The 10,283-nt window shown below is 37.8% G+C and overlaps 1 long non-coding RNA gene across 1 annotated transcript; it reads right to left on the minus strand.

Moving 5' to 3' along the window:
• Positions 1-5,141: 5,141 nt before the first annotated feature.
• Positions 5,142-5,980, minus strand: LOC137085039 (uncharacterized). The gene is made up of 3 exons (XR_010906884.1): positions 5,822-5,980; positions 5,520-5,690; positions 5,142-5,414 (listed from the first exon to the last, which is right to left on the minus strand). It is a non-coding gene; the product is annotated as an uncharacterized lncRNA (long non-coding RNA).
• Between the last annotated feature and the right edge of the window lie 4,303 nt (positions 5,981-10,283).

Consider the following 10,283-nt stretch of genomic DNA (forward strand, 5'->3'; position numbering starts at 1 on the left):
TAAAACAGGAAATTTTATTTTAATTTTTATATTTTATTTATTCATTTTTACAGAAATTGTAGCATATTTCTTTTGTACAGCAGAATTTGTTTGACTCATTAATGTTTTGTAAGTCTGAGCCATGTGTTAATTATGGTCTGAAATAAAACAAGATGAGAACTTAAATATTCCCTGCCCTTTCTGTGATGTAGAATGTTTGCTTATCATATGAAGTAATAAGAAATTACTCTTTACATTATCCCTTGTATGGTGTTCAGGTCTGTTGGATCTGTTTTCATTTTTTATCAAAATGAAAATATGATTAATTATTTTTTTAAACTGAGACTCAGTGGCCTTGGCTCATTTTCTGGGAGGAATGACACTGTACCCACCCCCCCACACACATTTATATTACACACAGGATGTTTGTGCGTGCATGAGTGTGTGTCTGCGTGCATGTAAAAGAGATTTTAAAAGAGATTTTCTTGCGGTGAGATTTTATGCAAAATCAACATCAATGTTACTGTCTTTACAGTGAGTAATCGCTGAGCTTTAGAGGAAGCCTCCTGACGAAGCTGGAGTTAAGTTATGGTATTGGCCGTTTGTTTACTGAAAGCGTGTGGTAGACCAATCAGCTCTCCAGCATCATTTGAGAATTTTTTACATCTTGTGGTTCAATGAAAGCAAGAACATCTCACTGTCTGATCAGTTTAGTTGTTTATTTAGTAACAAAGCAGTAGAGCAGAAATATTTATTTTCATTTTAACATTTTCTTTTCTATTAATATAAAATCTAAAATATACACTATATTGGCAAATGTTTTGAGACATCTGCCTTTACATGCACATGAAATTTAATGTCATCCAAATCTTAATTTGTAGGGTTTAATAAGCTATAGAGTTGGCCCACCCTTTGCAGCTATTGGTGCTTTCATTCCTGCCTAATTTAGTTCGGTTGAATCGCACTAGGGTTTATTGAATTCAATAATCGCACTTGGGTGCACACCAAAAACGACCAATCAAGCATGCCAAGACCACAAATAAAGAATCTCAGAAATGAGTCTTGGGCTCAGAAAGCCTTTTAAAAAAAAAAATCGAACAACCCCTATTATCACCACATGTTGTTTGAGAGGGTTTCAAGAAAAATCATCCTTGCTCATTAAAAAACAAACTCTATCATATTCAGGGGTCAGACATGACAGAAACGTGTAAAGCGCTTTGGATAAAAGCGCTATATATAAATGCAGTCCAAACGTCAACCTGGTTCTGTGGTTAGTTAAAACTATAAAAATAGTTTTTTGGCAGCAAACCCACCAGATGGGTTTGGTGCAAACAAGGATAAAAAGTACCCCATGTTCATGGTTAAAAATACTACTGGATCTTTAATGTTTGTTGTTGTTTTTTTCGTGGAGGTCTTGGACATCTTGTACAGATGGAATCGTGGATTCAGGCAAATACCAAAATTTAAAAAAATTAAAACCTGATTTTGCTAGAATTCTTATAATGGGCCGTGGTTGGATCTTCCTTCAGGAAAATAATCCAAAACACACACACATTTTTTTACTGAGCACAAAATAAAGTTTCTGCCATGACCATCCCAGCCCCCTGACCTGAACCCTGTAGTAGAAAATGAGTGGAGTGAACGGAAGAGAAGAAGCACCAACATAGATCTGGAAATCTAAAGGATCTGGAAAAATGCTGTATGGACGAATGGTTTCTGATCTCACATCAGGTGTTCTCCAAACTCATCAGGCATTATGCTGTTATCTTGGCAAAAGTGGGTTGCAAAAGTATTCAATAAAAGGGTGCCATTTATTATGGCTAACGTTTTTTGGAGAAAAATATTTATTTCATAATGTGATTCACCCCCTGCTTTTAATTATTTTACCTCAACGAAAGGTTCAGTTTTTGCTATTTTTTTAAATGAAATATCAAAAGGATAAACAATGCAGATTTATCTTTACAGCCATCTTTGATCATATTTTCCAAGGGTGCCAATAGTTTTGGCCAATACTCTTTAAAGCAAATATTAATGCCTTATTCTGCATGACCATATTGTACATCCCATAATCATACCCATACAGGTTTATAATCACAGAGATCCCAAATATGAGGTAGTTAGGGCGGTTCAGGGGCAAACTTCCCTGAGAAATGATCTATATATGCATTTTAAGATGTTCTGAAGGCAAAACAATAAAATAAACCATATTAGAGGGCAGATATGACTTATATAGTTTTTCCATTATCTTCAGTAAACATATGGTTATTTAAGGTCCACTGGAGGCAAGCTTGAAGGAACCAAGCACAGTTTTTATTCAACAAAAGATCCAAAACATAAAACAAATACTTGGCAAAAACGTTAAACAAAAGGCTTGGCTTGAAATAGAAACAAGATGTGGCTAACATAACATGGCTTAACTAAACTCACCAACAGTGGCTACAGCAAACATTTATTCAATACAAGATAGGGATACTCATATTGACCGTTTAACCAGGATGGTAACCAGACGCTAAACTGACGTTGATATTGAGCTTGCCGCAAAACTCTCTCCAGACAAGGGAGGTAAACTGAGGGCCGCGGTCTGAGACAATGTCCTCGGGCAGACCAAAGAGCCGGAACACCTGGTTGAGAAGAGCCTCAGCTGTCTGTAAGGCCATGAGTAGACCGGTCAGGGGTATAAAACGGCAGGACTTAGAGAAGCGATCCACCACGGAGAGGATAGTGGTAAACCCCTGGGTTGGGGGTAGATCAGTTACAAAATCCACCGCGATGTGCGACCAGGGACGCTGTGGTACCGGCAGAGGTTGTAACAATCCAGCTAGTTTGAGATGAGAGGATTTCACAGGGTTACAGACAGAGCATTGATGAATAAACTTTATGACCTCAGACTGAAGGGAAGTCCACCAAACGCGTTTGACAACTAACTGTATGGTAGCTGCAATACCAGGATTACCAGCGCTGGAAGTGCAGTGAACCCACTGAAGCACACGGTGGCGGAGCCCAGGCGGAACAAAGAGCCGGTCAGCGGGACATTCGGGCGGAGTGGGAAGATGCTTAAGGGATGCGGTAATCTCCATGATAATGTCCCATTGCACAGGTGCCATGATAAGGGTTGTGGGAATAATTGTTTTAGGCTCAGATTAGCTCAAACTGTCGGGACAGGGCGTCAGCTTTGCCGTTCTGAGAGCCTGGCGTGTAGGTGATCTTAAAGTCGAATCTGGAGAAAAATAGAGACCAACGAGCCTGACGAGCGTTTAGGCGCTTAGCTGACCTGATATACTCTAGATTTCTGTGATCGGTGAGTACCGTAAAAGGCTGATGAGCTCCCTCCAGCCAGTGCCTCCACTCCTCAAAGGCGGTCTTCATGGCCAGCAGTTTGCGATCACCCACGTCATAGTTGCGTTCTGGAGAGGTAAGCTTGCAAGAATAAAAGGCACATGGAAACATTTTTGCAGGTTTACCACACCGCTGCGACAGGACAGCCCCCACTCCTGTGCTAGACGCATCTACTTCAACGATGAACTCCCTCTCAGGGTCCGGGTGACGGAAAATGGGAGCAGAAGTGAATCTCTCCTTGAGCTGAGCAAAAGCCGCGGTGCAATCCGCTGTCCACCTAAAATATTTTCCCCCTCCTCGAAGCAGAGATGTGAGAGGCGCTACAATTACACTGAAATTGCGAATAAATCTGCGGTAAAAATTGGCAAAGCCCAAAAAGCGTTGCAGCAAAACACTGCAGCTGGTTCTCAATCAGGCCCGTGAGGACCGCCCGGACATCCTGGACATACTCCTCGAGGGAATCAGAAAAAATCAGAATATCATCAATATAGACAATCACTCTCTGCTGTAACATGACCCGGAAAACCTCATTTACAAAAGCTTGAAAAACTGACGGACTATTGGAAAGGCCGAACGGCATTACCCGATATTCGTAGTGCCCAGATGTAGTATAGAATGCAGTTTTCCACTCATCACCCCTCCGTATGAGAATCAGGTTGTATGTGTTCCTTAAGTCCAGCTTGGTGAAGTAGCAGGCAGTGCGGAGCATCTCCAGGGCTGCAGGAACTAATGGGAGAGGATAGCGATATTTCACCGTCACTTCATTCAGGCCATGATAATCAATACACAGCCGATAACCCCCATCCTTCTTTTTGACAAAAAAGAATCTGGCAGAGGCGGGAGATGTAGAGGTAGTGATGAAACCTTTAGCCAGCTGTTCGTCAAAGTACGCCCTCATGATCTCTGTTTCAGGTTGTGACAACGGGTTAACCCTTCTGCGTGGAGGCACTACTCCAGGCAAAAGCTCAATAGCACAGTCGCCAGCCCGGTGAGCAGGAAGATGAGAAGCCTCAGTTTCACTGAAAGCCAGAGCTACGTCGTGGTATTCGGGGGGAATTTTCTGGAAATCCACTCCCAGATAGCAGACAAACAGTGAATCAGCGTTGAATCAATGTTAATGCATCAACTAAAATATCATTGAATCAATGTTGAGATGTCCACTGCATGAAAAGTGGGATTTTCGTCCCCGTAAACGGCCGGAAATCTCCCTGATTTTCGACAATTAATGTCAGTTTACAGCCTGTGAACGTCGCGTTCGTCTGTGCCACATATTGACGGAAACGAACCATGACGTATGTGGAGCTCGCGGAGGCATGCTGGCGCCGGCGCTAATGGCTCTAATTAGCATATGAATAGCAGCTCTGGGCAGCGCCTTGCCGGAATGGCTTGAATTTCCTCACTCAGTATTGGTTGAAACTACTACATTGAAACAAGAAATATCACTCGTGATTGGTTGGCAGATCTGTTACTATTGGTCAACCTGGGTAATAAATTAATAAATTTAAACCCCCAAATTATAATAATTTTACACACATATATAAAATTATGATTTGCATATTATTTTTTAATTGTATATATTCATATTCATGTGATATGCTATTATGTTTTATATTCATGTCATTGTTATCCTATGGACTACGCTATTACAACCATCAAGGACATTCATTTATTGAGGAAAGGAAAATATGCCAGGGACGTGCAGTTTATTCAAAGAAAGAGCTTTATTAGAACAAACACAAACACACAACCAAATGCAAAACGTGTGAGATCTGCCCACACAACAATAGGAAGCTCACGAGAAGCTTACAGCACCATGAAGTCTCTGTTTTCCGCTTCAGAGCTGTAGGTAACTAGCGCCATTCTGTCTGTTTTCAGTCCATTTTTCAGACGTCTGTCGTGCGTTGCCCTGTTCTTTGGAATCGCCTCTAATCTCGATTGCAGCGTGGCACAGAGCTCGGCGAGCTCCTGGCTGGTCAAACAGTCCATCCAGACACCGCGCGAACGATGCCGTCTTCCTCATCAGACATCAGGTGTATGGTAGCGCACTTCCAAAGGCCCACCTCATCCTCAGCTAACACACTCTTTCTTGCTTGTAGCAGCTGTAAAAACAACAAAGACAATCAGAATTGCGCGATGTACTGCGTAAAATGCACCTGAAAAATAGTCACACTGACCAAAAACGGATCTAATCTAATAAATCTTACCCTCTTTCTTCTCAATCGACTCCGAGCTGAACTCTTCACAGCTTCTGCGTGCGATGCAAGAACTGGATGTTTGTACCTGAAGCTCCTGCGTACTGTCTCTATGTCTTACATGCAGCTGGAAAACAATTAAATGAGTGTTATGACGAAGTTGTGAAGACGGCGTACTGCTTCCTGTAAAATGACCAGAAAAAGAAAACACTTTTATAAAGCAACTTACATTTGTTCTTTTACAAGGCTAATTTCAGCTTGTGCTACTTAAAAAGCTTTGCTTTAGGTTACTTTAGCTTAGATAACAGTCTTACCGCAATCTTAGGACTGGTCTTCTCTTAGGCACTCGTCTTCTCTTCTTAAAGTTAGTATCTTCCACACAGTTTTTCGACTCCAAAGCAAGCAACCTATCATCTATGGACAGCAACCTGGAGATTACTAAAGTTAACTGCTCGTTAAAATCGGCAGCAAGCTGACGAGATTGCCCAATGATTGCATTCAGCTGTTTCTACCCGCCGGTGTTACGGATCAACTGGGGATCATGTTATCTGGGGACGGGCGCGTGCACGCAGCTAGTTTTACCTGGATTTACAGCAGATGTTAGACGAGGACAGATTCGTCACAGTGGATTTTCCACTGAACAGATTTAAAACGCTTTCCACATTATTGGTAAATGTTTGCATAAAATCAGGCTCTGTGTTTTCCTCTGTCGCTGCTTTGCTGTATGTTTCAAACGCAGTTTAAGGGAATTTTTAATGTGGTTTCATTTCACAACACAGACCACGCCCACATTTTATTACATTCTTTTCGATGAAAGTCGTATCCAATGACAATTACATTCAATAAATTACATTGTGTCGTATTAGTATCGGAATTTTTATTTTATTTTTAATAACTATTGTTTTTGTAATTTGCTTAGGCTATTTTTTAAATTATATATATATATATATATATATATATATATATATATATATATATATATATATATATATATATATATATATATATATATATATATATCCTAACTAAAATAACTCATAGCCTGTCATATTACCTTTCTCATATTAGCCTATTATATTCTATTATAATCTATTATATTGCCCACCCCTTGCCCACCTGCACATCCCAGCTGATATACAAGATTTGGGGGGTCATTATGCATTTGAAAGTTTGAAAGGGTTTTAAATCTTCTAAATAAAGTAAAATGATTCAAAATCAAGTAATTTATATATGCCAAAGTCAACTTTAAACATATACAATGTAATTAATTGTGGCCAGTGAAAATGCTGAGTGGCTAGTAACTTTGGAAAACCACTAGCCACGGTGGCCGGTGAGCAAGTTAATGTCAACCCCTGTATATATATATATATATATATATATACACACACACACACACACATATATATATATATATATACACACACACATATATATATATATATATATATATATATATATATATATATATATATATATATATATATATATATACACACACACATATATATATATATATATATATATATATATATATATATATATATATATATATATACACACACACACATATATATATATATATATATATATATATATATATATATATATATATATATATATATATATATATGTAGTGCCGTTAAAATTAATTTGCGTTAACACGTTAATTTTGACAGGCAATGATATATGATATATAAAGTTTGCTGATGTATGACGCCGCTTATTAGCAGGAGACCGCAATGATTGGTAAAAGTTGCGGTGATTGGTCAAAATTGCGAGTCGCACTGAATTCACGGGGACTGATTGCAAATGACACACAATAAATAATCTAGAATACTTTCATCAAATATATAAATTCAAGCTAAAGTTTAAGATTTTACAATTAGGCTATACTGAGCCTGATCTATCTAAGAGATTTTCTTAGAAGGAAGTTAATACCTTTTAGAAAAATGTCACATGGGTTAAAACTCCTGCTACCCTGATTTGCATTTGTATAGCTCACAGCATGTTCATTTACATGTTAAAGCCTCCCCTGGAGTTAAGGGAAGGGGGGTCTTGGGGGGGACAACTGCCAAGCAAGGCCCATGTCAATTTCTGACAATTCACGGCAGTTCTCGGTGTCGCCTGCAAACTGCCGTGTACAGTCGTAAACCTGATCTTCCACGACAATCTACAGTGCCGCTTACTGACGAAAATCCCACTTTTCATGCAGTGGTCAATGTTGAGAATGTTGATTTTTCATCAGGTTTGCACCCTGAAATAATGTTATTTCAACGATGAAAAATAGATCAAGATGGGCTTAAAATCAATAGTTTTCCAACTAAAATTAAACCACTTATTTAAGTGAATCAATGTTGAATCAATGTTAATGCATCAATCAAAATATCACTGAATCAATATTGAAATATAACATTGATTTTTCATCAGGTTTGCACCCTGAAATAATGTTATTTCAACAATGAAAAATAAATCAATCTTGCTTTATGTACAGCAGGATTCTATGCCAGTTAATTTGTCTCTTTATTTTATTCATTTTAATCAGAGACCATGTGTGGCTGCAGTCGATATGATTTTGCATCAAAAAGTCACTCGAAGTAAACAAAATCCTTCAGTTTACATGCAAATGTATTTATGCCCCCACAGTTACAACAGGAAATCTCACATTGACTTGAAACAATTACATCTGAATTTATGACACAAATGAGAAGAGCCTGGAAAAACATGACAACGTGCATCTGCAAAATGGAAGTAAATACAAATGTAAACTTGCCAATAAATACAGAAATGACACAGTACTACTGAAAGAAAGAAGGTAGAAGAAAGAATAAAATACTCCCAACTTGGGATTTCCACCATGAGCAATGCCCCGAAGCCTTTCAGGTTGTAATGGAGCCAGTTTGGCACCGTCCCAGCAAAGATAAACTCTGATGCCTCTTTTTATCAGCATTCACGCCATCTAAAACAACAAGAAGTTAGTAAATATTTGGAAATGTGATTAATTATACATTACAAATATAGCGTACTACAAAATGAAGTGAAACTTGAAATTTTATCAAAATCTTGATATCCCAGTTAAAACGGTAACATTAAATTCAGAACTATTTAATGCATTTTAAAATAGATTTTAAAGGACCAGCAGTCACACAATGAATGAATGAATGAAAGAAAAAGCAAAGTGAATATATCCGGTGTTTTATCTAATAATATTATTGTATTTAATAGTAAATGAAGTGTGAAAATGAAACAAGTAAATGAATGACCAAATAGCTAAATTAAGAAAATAAAAGAGGAGCTGTATAGGCTATGGTGGTTTGGAAGAGATTTTTTTTCCATTTACAACACGAACTGGAGGCACAACTGTTTACTAAATTTGATATAGCTGCCTACAGAACTTAAAGATCTCACTCTTTTTTCTTGCTGCATTAAAGATTAAACTGTAATGATGTAATTGTGATCTGCTCGTGATGATATCTTACAGCTGAAGCTGAACTAATTGTATTTCCCCTCACCGCGCTAACAGGTCAATCAGTTCTAGTTCTGCTTCAGCTGTGAGATACTCTCAAGAGTGGCGAACACAATAACTGACAAGCCAGAAATTCATCTAACCTTCCGATCGCCTCTCGTTTATACACTGGACGAATATAGGATGATTCAAAATGATTTATCTGTATGTGCAACGAGTAAGATACGTTTGTGGATCCGCGCTGCGCATGCATTCATTGACTTGTGAGTCGATCCTATATGGCCTCAAAATCCAAATGAACCAAATAGGATCGACTCACAAGTCAATGACTGCATGAGTTGCACGAGTCAGAATTCGGACGCAATTCACAGTGTATATCTTAAGAAAAAAAAAATGAATACAAATATGATATGGTTTGGTGAAAAACAAACTGAAACTCAATGTATTAAGATTATCCTGGCCGTTGGTTGTGTAACTTACGAGGGCGTTCATGTGACTATTATTAACATTGCAGTTCACTCTGACTCGCTGAGGAGAAGCACACAAGTTGTAAAACATAAAGATGAATAAAAACACTAAATTAAAATTGAGATGAATTTTATAAATATATTTTTGTTGGCCACTTACCTCTAAAAAACACGGTCGTTGTCTTGTGTCTCTTTTTCGCGATTGAAGTCTGTTCAGCTGCGCTTGCTTTGGTTGATTGGTGGATGTCTTGAAGGTGCATTACCGCCACCTGCTGGATTGGATTGTGGCGCATTCGAAAGGGACATATTCTAAATTCTTTATTAACTCTGTATTCTTTAGATAAATAATGAATACATTCTACATGATTTAAATAATAATAGGCTACATTTTTATTCATTTAAAACTGATAGACTAAATTTATGGTAGAAGTTCTGTTTTTATTTATTTATTTGTTTTTTACATTTTTTATTACATGCATGTACAACATTACATGCCAGTAAGCAGGAAAATAATATACCTTTTAAAAAGATTCATAGTTTTTACAGCTTTCTTATTGGAAGAGTCAGAAATCAAACACGCATACAATTTTAACTCTTCCAGAAAAATTTAAAGAAAGGCTTACAATTACAAAATTTAAATGTATGTATTCTTTGTGAATCCACACACTTGTTGGTGTACTCATCGTATACTTTTAGGATAATAAATGTGCTCACATTCACACAAATGTACCCAATTGATTTGGACTTGCCTTAACATGTTGAATAATGTGACAGATAGATTGACCGTAAGCCTCACCGGTGGAGAATTAAGATGACCAAACATCAGCATTGATTCAATGTTTGTCT

This window comes from Pseudorasbora parva, chromosome 8 (genome assembly GCF_024679245.1).
Source record: "Pseudorasbora parva isolate DD20220531a chromosome 8, ASM2467924v1, whole genome shotgun sequence".
Lineage (NCBI taxonomy): Eukaryota > Metazoa > Chordata > Actinopteri > Cypriniformes > Gobionidae > Pseudorasbora > Pseudorasbora parva.